Raw genomic sequence first — 5,312 nt, 5'->3', positions numbered from 1 at the left:
TTTTTTTTTTTTTTTTCAGACAGAGTCTCGCTCTGTCTTCCAGGCTGGAGTTCAGTGGCACGTTGTCTGCTCACTGCAACCTCCACCTCTTGGGTTCAAGTGATTCTCCTGCCTCAGCCTCCCGGGTAGCTGGAATCACAGGTGTGCACCACCATGCCCAGCCAATTTTTGTATTTCTGGTAGAGACAGAGTCTCACTATGTTGGCCAGGCTGGTCTCAAATGCCTGACCTCAAATGATCCTCCCACCTCTGCCTCCCAAAATTCTGGGATTACAGATGGGAGCCACTGTGCCTGGCCCACAGTTCAGAATTTAATTAGGATATAATTTTTTTGTCTGCATACTGGTTTTAGCTCTCCAGTTAAATCCTGAAGGCAGAAACCATCTCGTATAGTTTGCTACCCCCTTTTATAGCTCTTTGAATAGGACTAGGTATTTCTATTAGTAAGCACTTCATTGACTGAAATAAAGATTAGCTCTGTACCTGAGAGGCCACTCTGCTCCTGGTGCCTGCTTATCCGTCTTCACGTTGTCTCTGAGAGGCAAAGCCTCCAGTGGGATATTTAGCTGCTTTACAGATGGACAGAATTCATCAAGAAAGTCAGTGTCTTGCCCACAATTGTGGCTCCAGTTGTGGTATAAAGGAAAAATAAGACCCAAAGTCCTTATCTGAATACTATGTCTCTTTGCTCTTGTTAATCACTCCAGTTTATCCAGAATTAAGAGCCTGGAGGAACTTCATAACATAAGGTCAGAAAATGTCCTCAGGGAGGCCAGTTTATAAGTCTGGTCCTAATGATGAAAGGTAGAATTGCACAATGAAGGACAGCGTGAATAGTAGAGACTCCCCACAATGTTTTCACATGGACACAGGGTTTTCACGTGGCATTTCTGCTCTCACTCCTTCCTTATCCAATAGCAAACACTTCCAGTCTCTATACTTCAGCCAGTTACCAAATCTTAGCTTCTTCCTCCATGATGCCTGCAATATATATGTTTTTTTAAATCCCTTTCTAAGTCCTACACACCACAACTAAAATGCCTGGAGAAATTTTAAAGGGCTCTTTAAAGACAGCAAAATGGACAAGATGACTTGTTTGAGTCTTGCCCAATCATAGGATTCTGACATTTTATGTTGATCAGCTTTATAGCCTAGCCATCCCTGACTTCACTTTCCTCTAAAGCCATGAAGATGCTCCTGGCAAGTTTATTTCCTGCCCCTGTCCCTACCTTCTTTTTAGACTTCCCTAGTGTCTCCATTATTCCTATATCAGGTTCAGGTTTTTCCTGCTACATATTTACTTCACTGTCTTCTACCTTCACTCTCTATTGTTTTTATTATATATGAAACACAATACGTAATAAAATATAGCATTAATACTTTTGTAGAACCTTTATCGTCAAGAAAACTTGAGCCATCATTCAATTTCTTTTTATCCTTTTAATACCTTCTGTATTAAAATTTTCCTGTATGTCATATCTTAGGGCAGAAGATTTCACAATGTCACATCTTTTTTTTTTATTATTATACTTTAAGTTCTAGGGTACATGTGCACCATGTGCAGGTTTGTTATATATGTATACATGTGCCATGTTGGTGTGCTGCACCCATTAACTCGTCATTTACATTAGGTATATCTCCTTTTTTTTTTTTTTTTGAGACGGAGTCTCGCTCTGTCGCCCAGGCTGGGGTGCAGTGGCCGGATCTCAGCTCACTGCAAGCTCCGCCTCCCGGGTTTACGCCATTCTCCTGCCTCAGCCTCCGGAGTAGCTGGGACTACAGGTGCCCGCCACCTCGCCCGGCTAGTTTTTTGTATTTTTTAGTAGAGACGGGGTTTCACCGTGTTAGCCAGGATGGTCTCGATCTCCTGACCTCGTGATCCGCCCGTCTCGGCCTCCCAAAGTGCTGGAATTACAGGCTTGAGCCACCGCGCCCGGCCAACATTAGGTATATCTCCTAATGCTATCCCTCCTCTCTTCCCCTACCCCATAACAGGCCCCGGTGTGTTCCCCATCCTGTGTCTTTCTCATTGTTCAGTTCCCACCTATGAGTGAGAACATGTGGTGTTTGGTTTACTGTCCTTGCGATAGTTTGCTCAGAATGATGGTTTCCAGGTTCATCCATGTTCTTACAAAGAACATGAACTCATCCTTTTTATGGTTCATAGTATTCCATGGTGTATATGTGCCACATTTTCTTAATCCAGTCTATCACTGATGGACATTTGGGTTGGTTCCAAGTCTTTGCTATTGTGAAGAGTGCCGCAATAAACATACGAATGTCATGTCTTTTTAAAAATCTCACCTCTGGGCTGGACGTGCTGGCTCACGCCTGTAATCCCAGCACTTTGGGAGGCCAAGGCAGTAGGATTACCTGAGGTCAGGAGTTTGAGACCAGCAAGGCCAACATAGAGAAACCCTGCATCTACTAAAAATACAAAAATTACCTGGATGTGGTGACAGGCGCCTGTAATCCCAGCTACTTGGGAGGCTGAGGCAGGAGAATTCATTGAATCCGGGAGGCGGAGGTTGCAGTGAGCCAAGATTGTGCCACTGCCCTCCAGCCTGGGTGACAGCAAGACTCCGCCTCAGAAAAAAAAAAAAAAAATTCTCACCTCTGGTTAACTCCTAGACCTGCAGGTAGAAAGTCATTTTCCAACACACATCTTGTTTATCAGTGGATCTATTGTGCTGATGTGCCCAATTTTCTGAATGGAAAAAGAAAAAGGAAGAAAGACTAAAGACAACAAAAAAATCCATGAAAAGGAAATGTAGCTTCAACCAATGAACAAGATGGTCATAATCAGTTGAATAACATAGTTTTGGGGGTGAATAGAGGCAAGCAAAACTGAGAAGAACTGATTCTTGGTATTGGCAGTGTCAGTCTCAAGGGCGGCAGTAACTCTACCTTCTCTGTGCTCTGTATTGTAAACAGCTTGAGCTCTTTAATCAGACAGACCATGCTTTAAATCCTGACTCTGTCACTAATTAGCTCTGTGGCCTTGAGGAAGTGACCCCTTTCTGAGCCTCAGTTTCCTTATCTCTATTATATATATCTATCTTATATTCAGGATATAAAGCCTACCTTCTAAGGTGGTGTTTGGAGGAAATGATGTGACCAAAATGTGAAGCTTCTGGCACACAGCTTAGAAGATAGTAGGCACACAGAAAATATTACTGTCCCCTTTCTCTCCATGTTCCTGTTCTTTCATTTCCTATTAGTGCTCAATACAGAACAGAGTGCGTATGGATCCTCACTTGATTCAGAAATTGTGATTGCCACACGCGGTGGCTCATGCCTGTAATCCCAACACTATGAGTGGCTGAGGTGGGTGGATCACCTGAGGACAGGAGTTCAAGGTGAGCCTGGCCAACATGTGAAACCCCATCTCTACTAAAAATGCAAAATTAGCAGGTGTAGTGGCGCACAACTATAGTCCCAGTTACTTGGGAGGCTGAGAAAGGAGAATCGCTTGAACCCGGGAGGCAGGGGTTGCAGTGAACTGAGATTGCGCCACTTCCCTCCAGCCTAGGCAAGACAGAGGGAGACTCCGTCTCAAAAAAAAAAAAAAGAAATTGTGTTGTTACTAAATTCACTGTCCCCTGCACTCACCCTGAGCAACAGAGTGGAGACCCTGTCTTAGCTACGAGGGAGGCTGAGGAAGGAGAATTACTTGAACCAGGGGGGTGGAGGTTACAGTGAGCTGTGTTCATACCACTGCACTCCACCTGGATGACAGAGCAAGACTCCATCTCAAAAAAAAAAAAAAAATTCAGTGGCTGGGCACGGTGGTTCACACCTGTAATCCCAGCACTTTGGGAGGCCGAGGTGGGTGAATCATCTGAGGTCAGGAGTTCGAGACCAGCCTGGTCAACAAGGTGAAACCCTAGCTCTACAAAAAATACAAAAATTAGCTGGGCGTGGTGGTGGGAACCTATAATCCCACCTACTCGGGAAGTTGAGGCAGGAGAATCACTTGATCCCAGGTAGTGGTGGTTGCAGTGAGCCAGAATTGCACCATTGCACTCTAGCCTGGGTGACAAGAGCAAGACTCCATCTAAAATAATAATAATAATAAAATAAAAATTCTGTTCACCAACCCATCCACCCCATTATTTCCAGGTTAATGGAGCATGTGATCAGGGACCTTGGGATATTATGAATCCTTACCCTTACTTGGAGGGAGCAAATGACTGTGGCCTGAGCTTCTGAGAACCAACCAAAGGCACGTGTAAGTATGCCTGGCCCTGCCCAGGCTTATTATTGCATCATGCAGGAAAGATTATTTGGCCCCTTTGGCAAGGATGTGTAACAGTAGGAACTTACATATATTACAAGTAGTAGTGTAATGAGGACAATCCCTTAGAAAACAGTTTGGCATTAATTGGTAAAGTTGTACATACTCTGCATACCCTATAACCAGAACTTCTGGATTTATACCCTGGAGAAACTTTCAAAACTGCCCCAGAAACACTTCACTATGGCTACAAACTGGAAACAACACAAATGTCTCTCAACAGTAGAATGAATAAATAAATTGTGATACATGCATACAATGAAATATTATAAAGCAATGAGAATGAACAGATGATTGCTACGTGAAGTAATATGGATGAACTTTACCAACATAATGTTGAGCAAAAAATGTATGTTTCCTGCTACAAAAACAGGCAAAACAGGCCAGGTACCCGTGGGCTCATGCCTATAATTCCAGCACTTTGAGAGGCTAAAGCAGGAGGATCACTTGAGGCCAGGAGTTTACGACCAGCTTGGCAACATAGGGAGACCCTGTCTCACAAAAATTGTAAACAATTTAGCTGGGCATGGTGATACATGCCTGTAGTCCCAGCTACTTGGGAGGCTGAGGTGGGAGAATTGCTTGAGCCCAGGAGTTGGAGACTTCAGTGAGTCTTGATCACACAATTCCACTCCAGCCTGGGTGACATAGCAAGACCCTGTCAAAATAAAACAAACAAACAAAAAATGGGCAAAACAAGCCAGGTGTATGCCCCTGTAGTCTCAGCTATTCAGGAAGCTGAGGTGGGAGGATCACTTGAGCCTAGGAGTTCAAATCCGGCCTGAGCAACACAGAGAGAGAGAGCGAGAGACCCCATTTCTAGAAAAAACAAACAAAAAAGGCAAAACTCATTTGTGATGGCAAGAATCTGGATAATACATTTTGTTTTTGTTTTTTGGGATGGAGTCTTGCTCTGTAACTGTAGGCTGGAGGGCAGTGGCATGATCTCAGCTCACTACAACTTCCACCTCCCAGGTTCAAGCAATTGTCCTGCCTCAGTCTCCCAAGTAGCTGG

General features: G+C 44.1%; 1 protein-coding gene across 2 annotated transcripts in view; it reads right to left on the bottom strand.

Annotated features, from left to right (window-relative positions):
* ACACA (acetyl-CoA carboxylase alpha) overlaps window positions 1–5,312 on the bottom strand; it is a 360,465-nt gene that overhangs the window by 299,452 nt on the left and 55,701 nt on the right. Inside the window, exons 2-4 of one of the 2 annotated variants that reach the window (XM_011953628.1) lie at window positions 4,838–4,955; window positions 2,447–2,564; window positions 484–791 (exon numbers count right to left, since the gene is read on the bottom strand). The exons of the other annotated variant lie outside the window; for it this stretch is intronic. The gene's annotated coding sequence lies outside the window, so the exon portion shown is untranslated. The remainder of the gene's footprint in view (window positions 1–483; window positions 792–2,446; window positions 2,565–4,837; window positions 4,956–5,312) is intronic. 2 annotated transcript variants of the gene reach the window in all.

The sequence above is a fragment of the Colobus angolensis genome, unplaced genomic scaffold (assembly GCF_000951035.1).
Source record: "Colobus angolensis palliatus isolate OR3802 unplaced genomic scaffold, Cang.pa_1.0 Scaffold37, whole genome shotgun sequence".
NCBI classification, from domain to species: Eukaryota; Metazoa; Chordata; class Mammalia; order Primates; family Cercopithecidae; genus Colobus; species Colobus angolensis.
The sequence above is the reverse complement of the archived record's forward strand: the minus strand, read 5'-3'. Positions and strand labels throughout refer to the sequence as shown.